Source organism: Pinus tabuliformis, chromosome 3_2 (assembly GCF_031772625.1).
Source record: "Pinus tabuliformis cultivar Carrire ecotype Pingquan chromosome 3_2, CPIR1, whole genome shotgun sequence".
Lineage (NCBI taxonomy): Eukaryota > Viridiplantae > Streptophyta > Pinopsida > Pinales > Pinaceae > Pinus > Pinus tabuliformis.
The window spans coordinates 1,202,424,569-1,202,435,795 of NC_142302.1; the positions used below are offsets into that span (position 1 = coordinate 1,202,424,569).

At 34.8% G+C, this 11,227-nt stretch overlaps 1 pseudogene; it reads left to right on the forward strand.

The window, feature by feature from the left end:
• The first annotated feature begins 1,476 nt into the window (after positions 1-1,476).
• On the forward strand, positions 1,477-2,993 carry LOC149185072 (ADP/ATP translocase 3, mitochondrial pseudogene; annotated as a pseudogene).
• The last annotated feature ends 8,234 nt before the right edge of the window (positions 2,994-11,227 follow it).

The following is an 11,227-nucleotide window of genomic DNA, read 5'->3' on the forward strand; positions in this document are numbered from 1 at the left end:
AACTCCATGTTTTTTTCATAGCAATGGTAGGATTCAGTGGCATGCTTCTCTTACTCTCTACTGTGATCAGAAACTTCAGAAGCTTATAGAATACGCATCTTTCAAATTTGACATGTACGTATCTGTTGCCTATAGAGCTTGAGTTTTATATTGTAAATATGTTTCAAGTTTTCAGCTGCTGGCAAAGTGATCTATTTGTAAATCCACTCCTCACTTGGTTACATTGGAAAGAAGATTACACCTAACAGTGTAAAGTTTTAGCTCAGTAAAGTAGGAGTGTGTGCATTAGATCAGTGAAGTTGCGATTTATGAATGGGGTGATTTCAACAATGTTAGTATCCAATAGATCATTTTACTTAAGTCATCTTCAACATTTTTCAGCTTGCATTTCAAGTTTGCAGTATGAAGTTTGGTTTGGCTAAACGTAATGACTTGCAAGGGATTGTAAGGAGTAAATTTATTGTTGATTGAGTGATTGACTCCATAGCCCAATGAACTAGGCACGATTGTTGTTATTTCCACTTGTAGTGTTGGTTGTTTTGCTTTAGTAATTATTAGTTTTCAAATTTCAGTGTGAATCTGTCTCTGAAATAGTATAGGCAGTATGGTTTCATATTTTCAAATTACAGGTTGATGAATTGACTCCATGCCCAATGAGTTCAAGTCCGCTGGTCTACTAGGTTCTCTGCATCCCACAAGGGGAGGCATTCCCTAGTTGGATTTGATGTTGTAAACTTTTTCACACCCTGGAAGTTACATTTTTTTTTGAAATTTCCCAGTTGTTCCTGGCCAAATTCTTTGAGCAATTACAAAGTTTTCAAGGTAAATGGTATTATTTTAATAAAAGTTTTAATTTTAAATAAATGTAAAATCTATAGAAATAGTATATATTTTTATAAATTTTACTCATTTATTATTAAAAATTCTGTTAAAAAATATAGGGCCGAAAACCTGACCTCTAAGTTTTTTTTTGATATATATGTCATATCTAAACTTACAAGACAACACTCAGAACAAAATCAAGGCAATGAAATAATCAACATACCTCTAACTCAAACATGAGAAGGAAAATATGGTGAATTTCTTGTGTCCGAGGCTATTACAACAACTCTCATTATTGTAACTTGGTACTCTTGTAATATTGGTGTATTGTTGCTCAACAAGTACCTACTTAGTTTTTTTGGATACAGATACCCAATATTCCTCACAATGTTGCACATGTGTGCCTATTATATTTATAGTTTTCTGGCAATTTTATGGTTATAGATTATACCAATACAATTCATTGTCTCCAGGAGACAATTTCTTAAGATACTAGCACTGAGCTTCATTTTCTCTTTCTCGGTTATTTGTGGTAATATTTCTATACGATATTTACCAGTCTCCTTCAATCAAGCTATTGGAGCAACAACTCCCTTCTTCACTGCGATATTTGAATTTATAATAACATGTAAGAGGGAGCCTTCTGTGGTTTATATGACTTTGGTGCTTGTGGTATTTGACATTGTTTTTGCAAGCCTAAAGTGAGCCATTTTTCCACCTTTTTAGCTTTTTGGTTTTCTTAAGATCAATTGCTGCCAGAGCATTGAAATCAGTTGTTCAGGGGCTCCTTCTTACCTCTGAGGCAAAGAAGATTCACTTTGTGATTTTTCTCATGTACATGGCACCAATTAATGCGTTGTTGTTGCTTCTTGTTACTCTTTTGTTGGAGGGTAGTGTATTAGCTATTACTATTGAAAAAGCTAGGGGCTCTTTAATTTCAAGAAAGACAATGATGGTTACTGGAAATGGTTTGTTGGAAACATGGACTATGGTGGTGCAATTGGTGCATATTCTCTCCTTCTTATTTATTATTTGGACTATGCTTGAACTCGACTGACTAATGATAACAAGGCTTGAAGAAAAGGAGGGGAGAGGCAATTAATGGGCTTGTTGATGTCTACAAGAAGACATTGAAATATGATGGAATTGTTGGTGTCTATCGTGGGTTCAACATTTCCTATGTGGGAATTATAATCTATTGTGGTTTATACTTTGGAATCTATGATTTTCTAAAGCTTGTTGTTTTGATTAGTGATCTTCAGAATAACTTCCTTGCAAGTTTTCTTCTTTGTTGGGGTATTACAATTGGTGTTGGTCATGCATCGTATTCTACAGATACTGTACAAAGAAGAATAATGATGACTTTTGGTGAGGCATTTATGATCCAGGTGGATATTGGTGACCACCTGCCTATTCCACCTAGACCCCCTAGTCAGTTTCATCTATTTCCTTAATTGTAGCACAATTTACTATTTTTGGTAGTTTTTCGGATCCTGAACTTTCGAAGCCATTTTGAGGCCATAAACGACATTTTTTTGGAAAAATTGTTTTGGTGATTTCTACGAAAATCACATCAATGGTTGTATTTCTAGGAGAGATCTTTCCAACGAGGTATCATATGCGCCAAATGGAGATAATATGACCAAGTTACAACCCTGGGAAGTTGACTACCCAACTAAGCCCATCATAGCCCATAAACTCTTGCTGTTACATCTCCTCGGCTTAGGGTTTTGGTTGTTTAGGGTTTTCTCTTTTTGTTTAGTAATAAAAAGGTCCTTGAGCCTCATTGTAACTCAGTTCATAAGCATGTAGCCATCACATCTCTTCTTAGAGATAAGCTACCATCGCCCGAGCTAGTCTTATTTCCATTCAGTTTGTAAGCATACTTCAATATTTTATATTAATCAAATGAAGTGTCATTTCTACTGCATCTCTGTATTTATGGTTATATTTGTAATTTGTTGTGTTCCTATTTAAATTCGGATCGAGTTAAGTGCAAAATTTCGTTGGATGCATTTAATCATATTATCAAAAACGAAGGTGACAAGTCACTCTTCAAGGGTGCAAGTGCAAATATCCTCCGTGCTATTGCTGAGGTTTGTGTGTTAACTGAATATGACCAGCTGCAATTACTTCTTCGTGGGAAGAAATATGGCTTTGGTGGTGGCTAATATGGATTTGATGATGGCGATAATGGGATGAGATGCAAGTGCGTTAATAACAGACACCAATTTGCATTGGAGGTGGAGATGTTAAATCCGTGGTGTTGATTATACAAGGAGTTAGGGCTTCTAAGGAAAATATGAAGGAGAGGAGAAATGGTGTGTGGTATCTTAAGATCGTGGGGCATCAGGGCTCCTTTTGTCAGGTGCTCGACCTCTCTTGGATGTGCCTAGTCTCGTTTACCAAACTTTGAATGGTAAATCGTGAGAGGCTAAAATGGTAGAAGCGACCCAAGTATCCTTCTCTTGTATAGAAAATGTTTTATCATCAAACCTATCTTGGTTCAATGATTACACCAAGCTTGCAGGATCGCTAGAATGGTTCTCTTCAGCCCTTTAAGTATGATGTAGCATTGTCAGCCATTATCCAGAGTTATGGTGGCTTATTGAGTGCATTTTTACATTCTTCTCATGTAAGAAATGTAGCTTTGGCTCCCAGCCATTCATCCGTCTTTATTTTAGTGCCTGTAGAAAAGGATTTCACTAGTTTCAAGATTGACTTTATCATGGGAGGGGTTTCTGTTGTAGTATCCAAAACTGTAGTTGCCCGTATTGAGCATGTCAAACTATTAATACAAAACCAGGATGAAATATTTAAATTTGGATGTCTTGCTGAACCATACAAAGGGATTTGGGATTGTTTTGCTAACAAAATGAAGGATCAGAGAGTTTCCCTGGAAATAATTGAAACATATCTTCAAACTTTCCTTTTGGTGTCATTATAGTTATTTCATATTCAACTATTTTGTAAATCGTGTTGTGTCTAAGACTAGTAGTACACTTATTTATGGGAATTTGATTACGTTGAAGCTGACAACTTTGGGAACATTTATAGCCTTATATGGTACACTACCTCCTTTGACTAGAATATCAAAGCACCTTATCAATTGATTCAGAAGAAAGGGATTTGAAATTAGCAACTTTCTTACAATACATGTGGGTATAAGTTGTATCAATTTCATTGGGATAACACCATAATTGCGATTTCCAAAAATACTGGTATGATTAATTTTCAAATGGAATTAGGTAAAAAAGCCTATATTTTAAAAAAAATGTAAAAACTAATGCATTGCATGTGAATTTAAAAGGGCCTACAAACATATAGGTATATTTCACTACATAAATTGTTATTGAGGATATTGCATCAATTCTTGGCTTGGATGCAAGTGTTATAAATGAAAAGAACACAATAAACTTGGCATATGGATTAAAGTCAAAGATGGGAAGGAGAGTAATAGAAAAAAGAGTTGTAACCCTTCCGACTTTAAATAAATATTGCCAATGATGATATTATCATTCCTAGGTTGAGTTCATTCCTGTACAGAGCAGCAAATCTACTTTTTTTTACAAGTTGAAATATCAGTCCCTTAATTCTAATCATCAATGGCCATACTCAAACATCTTTATTCAATGTTTTGAAGTGAAATATGAACTTATTATGAATATTTAGTTATTACTAAGAAATGGGGTGAATTTATCTTTTGAGAAAGGATACAGGTGGCAGAGTTTTTGACACCTATGAATTTGACCAGACTTGAAATCTACTTGGAAGAATTTTATTGAGTAGTTTCAAACAATTCTACAATTCGAGGCAACAACCCAACAAATTTCAAGTAATCAAAGATATGCTACAACTAAAATTCAACACATGGCATTAGCTGAGCATATTTTGGGTATCAATAGACGAAGGAAGAATATTAGCACTAGTGAACCAATTCCATATTTCAAGGCATAATACTTGCAAACAATTCAAAGTTTCCAGCAGATAAATTAGAGATATTATTTTATTTTTAGTTATTGTTTAGGATTTTATCCAGAAATATTGTAACAATGTAAAAGATATTTATTCTATATATTGTTTCATTTGTAATCTAAAAGGGTTGGCTTTTGATGCCAAGACCCTATCACTTTGTAAAACATTTATTATAGAATTCCTAATTGAAGTATTCTAGCTCCAGTTCTTGACAAAAATTATTTTTCCTGTTGTTTTTCCAATACTTTCATACCTTGTTTTTGCACATATTCAAGGTAACATAGGAGATCTAGGTAAGAATAGATTGAATATCAATCTCTCTGAAAGCCCCTGCAAAGTTATAATAATTTAAAGAGATTAATTAACTGAACTGTCTGTCTTGGTTAATTCCTCTACATCTGTTAATTGTTGCCTTTTGTCATCTCTGTAATGTGTTTTGTTTGGCTGTTGAAATATTCTATTTGCATCCATTATGTCTAGTTGATTAAGTATTTAGTATGACTACTTAATTATCATGAATTCTCTTATATTCTTCAGTCAAATTCCTTAAAAGTCATGTTATTATGTTAAATTAGATGTTGGCACTTTGACCAAGGACTCTATAAGAGAGGGATTTATTCATGGATAGAGATTGTGTAATCATCAGCAACTACCCAAAATAAATCATAGATCTAGCCATTGTGCTCCATAGGCTATTGTCCAGTGACAATGAACAAAGTTACAAAGGGTCTGGCAAAATTTGACCATATTGAACATAAAGATTGGTCGAGTTAGTTTCTCGACGTATTTTTTGCAGCCAAGAACTGCCTACAAGAAACAAGTACAACATGTTGCTTATGTTTATTCTTACTTTTATTTTTGAAATTAGATTGATGTATTATTTAAAATAAAAAATACATGGCATAGCTCATCAAAAAATACAAAATAAAAAAATATAATTATACATAAAATTGAAAAAATAAAAAAATATATTCCTATTGCATTTAGAAGATTATTGCCTAATTACTTTTTTTAATTAATAAAATTAATTAAATAATTTTATTATTATTAATTAATAAAAGATATTTATTAATATTAATATATTTTTTGGTATTCATAAATATAAATAATATAATAAAATAAAAATTATTTCGATTTTTTTAATTATGTATTAAGGAAAATTTAAAATTATATCGATGAAGCACCTTGCACCTTTTTTAATTGAAAAATTTGAAGACAAAATGTTTGCTAGATATTTTTTTAATTATTGCTATTTTATAATATACGAAGGTCGTTAAATATTTTTTATAATTATAAATAAAATTTAAAAAGTAATTATTAATATTTTATAATATAACGTTACTTTTATTTTCTTGTTTAAAATAATATTTGTTTTATGACTATCTGGCATGTCATGATTTAGTTAATTATTTTTTTTTTGACAATATAACGCACAATAAATTTTATAGTTCAATATTTTATTATTTATTTTATTAATCTTGATATTGTCACCCTTATCATATTATTTGGCCTTTGACATGCATAGAAGATAAGAAACCATCTTAGAGAAAATAAACCATCTTTTTCCTAATGACATTCAAATTTCATCTTCATCATTGATATTTGAATAAATTAAATGTATCACACAAGCTTCAAAGATGGGCCTCCACATTGCTTAGGCTTAAGTCTTCTCCAAAATAATAATTGGAGGGCACTCTAACCTATCATAACCTATCATCAATATGATCACCAAAATCCTCCATGGCACTACACCTAGTAAAGTCTTCAACATTTATTATCTAGAAAGTAGCTTGGAAAGGGTAGCCACTGTCTTTCACAATTTCTGATTTTTTATGCCCTCTTATGTCCAAAGATATGGTAATAGAATTGCTGACTATCTCTCCAACAAAAGTTGCAAAGCACAACCATCATTTCTCAACTATTCTTAGCACTCCCTCCCTAATTCCAACTCGAGCAAAAGTGTTTAGAGTTAGCTCTCAACTATCTTCCTCCCCTATATGGGGTGTGAGAGTTTAGATAGTTGGAGGGCACATGGCCATCATCCCAACAAGTATATAATGCTAAGGATGTGGCCACATGCCCCCCTCCCCCCAAGGCCATCATCAAGATGTAACCGCCCTTAAGTGACTTCATGAGATCTACTAAGGTTTTGTTGTTTAATCAAACGATTATGCCCATCCATTTAATTTTAAGGCTATAGTGGAGGATTGTCATCTTAATTATTAGTAGATTTGGGAGGTTACAACTTCCATTAAATCCATTCTCTGTTATCCCTGATGCAGATTTTCTCAACTACCAGAATTAACCAAGATCTTTTACTTCTGTGATGTTAGTAGAATTGCATGTGAAAGAGTATGAAAAACCATATGTGCATGATTTAAAGAAGAGGAAACATAACGACATCAATGAAATCAAAGAACACACACACATTAATAATGGAGCTCACCTAGTGTTGGTTATGTCTCCGGGCTTTGTGTCAAGAGTGGGGAGGCCACTTAATTAAATGTTGCAAGATGATGATGAGTACATGGTACATTCTTTGTCATTACAAGGATAAATTCCCTCAACCAGAGTGGCATGTCTCTCCATGAGACATTCTCCTATAGGAATTCTCACTCATATGGGCCCTCCTCCATTTTCATGGATGGCCTAAAATTGCAAAGATCTGGTACAAAAATGGACATCTTTATTGAATTCATGGAACAAAATTGTGTCAAACGACTATAAACTTGGCCCCTTTATGATAGTGCCAAAATTTGGACCCTCGGGAATCTTTAAGAGTCCCCCAAAGATTACTTCCTAGAGATGGGAAAAAAATTTGTTGCTCGGATGAAAATTTTGAGTCCACCATCATGATTCTGAGAAAAATGACTATAAAGTCAGCCTCATTTTGCCTCTATAAAAAATCATCCTCCAAGGAAATCTTTTAGATTCCTCAATATTTTACAAAGATTCCTCACTGTTGACTTCTCGTGGCATAGAGGCCATGTAGGGAGGCTTCTTAGAATCGCCCCCCTACCTACCAGGGTGTTGCTGTGCCATGCGTAGGTGTCCCCATAGGTGGCACATCGGCCTCCTGGAAGGGAGGGGCCGGAATTGTCCCCCTGCTTTCCACGAGCCAATTTTTAGAATCAACCCCCTCATAGGCAGGGGGCCACTATGCCGCGCGTGGGCGCACCTGCCCAAGGCACAGGTTTGTTGTGCCTTGGACAGGCGTGCCCACCTTCGGCACAACGAGCATGCCTGACACAATCATTGTGTCGCAAGAGGTCACGTTCATGGCTGGGCTCACCACGCCCACTAGTAAGCCTAGCCCATGTAAGTTTCAAAAAAAAAAAAAAATCTATATTTCATTAACTAATTGTTAAAATAAAATAAAATTAATGGAATGAGTTTTTTGTCTGGTATCTTGCATGAACATAAAAACCGAACTGACACATAACTAATAGTAAACCTATGGGGTTTCAAGACCTACACTCAATGGAATTTGAACTTAAGCCTACCTAGTTTCAAAAATTTCATAAATTTAGAATTAATAAATTGAGTTGTTCCCCAAGGCAAAGAAAATAAATTTTAAAAAAATTATGTATCGGCATATAACAAACTATTTTCTCGAAATTCCTCATTGAATGGTTGAAGTAGAACGGAAACTAACCTTTGAAATGTGACAATCTCCCGTTGAATATGTTGTTCATGACAATGTAGTTGCTCCACAAAATCGCTCCAAGCGTTTTAATGAAACCATGAGAAACCTTGATGTGATGTGAGGAATAGTGATAACGGAATTTATTATATTGTGGAAATTATGGAATTGTTTTATTGCTTCTTGAATGTGGTATTAAAAATAAAATTATAAAAACTTAATATATAATTAATATTATGATGATACACTAATTTATGTTATATGTGGGATAAAAGATATAAGGAAAAAAATTGTCTAGTAAATGTTATACAATTCAAGTAAAAGATTAACTTAAATAAAAGATTTAGTTTAATTTTGAAGGAGTGTATTAAATGAAAATTGTGTGGAAAATTTGATTGGAAATTAGGGTTAAAATTTTCAAGAGAAAATTTTAGTAGAAATTTTCAATAAACTGTAGAAGAAAATTTTGGAGGGAAATACTTCAAACGAAAATTTTGGAGGGAAACATTCTTGAGCATACGAACTTAGATTTGAGTGTCGTTCACATTGATGGAATCAGTACAATGAGCACTACGATCTGGTCCTAGTTTGGGTGAAATACGATAAATTTTATTTTTGAGCGGGCAAGCGTGCAGGCAAACACACCCGTTGTGCCGTGGGGGTCACACCCATGTCTGGGAACGCCTGCCCAAGGCACAAACAGGTTATGTGCCTTGGGTAGGCATGCCAACCTAGAGGCTCATTTCACAGCCCAATATGATGTGTAACCTTGTCCGTTCGTCATCAAAGTTGAAATTTTTCCCATGTCGGCCCGAATAAAAAATTTAAAAATAAAAAAATTTAAATAACTATACAAAATATTTAAATAATGTTGGTTTATAAAAAATTGGCACGTGAAGAAATTGGATCCTTCTCAACTCATGTTAGATCCGAATTTAAGATAAATCTATGCTGGTTTACTCTAATGCTAAGAGTGTTGAATCTATTTCCAATATTAACACAAAAAATAAAATAAACACGAGATACATCTAGACAAATCCTTTGTAAAAAATGAAGTAATAAAATACCAACGTGGAACCCCAATTTAATTTTAAATCGAGCGCTAAAAAAATATTGCTATCTAATATAATTAGACATTGTCAAATGTGGTGGAAAGAGGATTTTCCCACAACATGTACATGATTTTCATTTTATTAGTCCCTACCATCTGGCATTCGGCAGGGACTATAGTAATCGAACAGGTCCCTGCTAGCATTAGTTCTTAGTTCTTAGCCCAGTGTTATTCGTTGTTTATCATATAGTTTGCAAATGCCCTGTGCGACGATGTGCCGAGATAACCTAAGTTTCATTTCCACCTGACGCTTCGCCATCTTATTTGGCCTCTTCCCGAGGCGCAAGAGGCTCAATCATAGCTTAAATTGCCTTTGTGCCCAGTGCATTATCCCTAACCGTCAACGGTCTGGTTTTAATGTTAACATTAATTCCATTAATTCGTATTATCTGCAGGGGTATGCTAAGGTTTCGTAAGGTTTGGTGTTAAGCTGCAGGTGTCCGTGGATGCCGGTAGGTGTCATGAACCTGCTCTGCCTCTGTACCGGCTCGTTACGCTCTGCACCGACTCGTTATATATCAGCTTCGCAACCCAGGTATTCATTCATCAACCAACAACAGCAGCTGAGAACCATGGAACACTTGTGAGCTATTAATTTTTAGACGTACCAGGTAATGCTTTCTCTCATTTTCATTCTCACTTGTTTTAGACATCTTCTGTATGGATGCTTTTGTATCAGATGACAAGCTGCACATGAATCAGCAGTAAATTTATGAATCAACAGTAAATTTATATCTTTATTGCGGAATCTAAAAATATTTGACCTATAACAAATTTAGATTGCAGAATTTTTTGTAATCTCACTCTTGTTTTTCTTATCTTCATTTCAGAATCTAGAAATATTTAACCTATAACAAATCTAGATTGCAGATTCTAGAAAAATGCTTTTTTCATTGCAAAATATGCAGTATTAGTAAATAATAGACTATGGTTTTTTATGAATTTGCAATTTAGTCTGAAACATTTGCAATACAGAATGAGAATTCAACTAATTTAACAATTTTACTGGAATTTGCAATTAATTGTGGAAAATGGCTAGAAATTAATGAACTAAGAATAAAACCTAGGAGTCTGAGAAATTGGGTGACTAACCCTGGGTATTTGGGCCCTGGTCTATTATGGACAGATTTCAATCTCTTCCTATTGAAGCTCCTCAACACATATGAACGCCTGTGCGCAGTCCTTTCCTGTCTCCACTCCTGTCTCCATTGTTGTTCTTACCTATGCCCCCGCTTATGATGCTTTCATTTCTTCTGATGTTTTGACTTGATCAATGCGCTATGGCTTTTTACTGGAAGGCAGTGAGAATGACTTGAATCGTACGGGCGGGGGAACTCAATTCAGACGAATAAGCTTGTTATTATGTCCATCTGCAACCCCCGCCGCCATGAATTACGAATCCATACTTACTGCCCTGCGCACGCCAATGAAAGGTCTTACCTAGAAGGAAAGCACAACTATAAAGTCAGGTACAGCCGGGTGGATGAAAATGAGTGAGAGCGAAGATATGATTCGTTACAGGAAGGACTCCCTGCTCAGGCTCCCTAGCAAAGACAGGCTATGTATCTTCTCTTGGCAGGTCCTGAAAGGTCTGCTTTGCTTCCTCATTGATGCCTTGCTCCCTCCCTTTCAGTCAGAGCAGGCTGGGAATCTCAGCAAGCAAGCAGGTTTCCAAG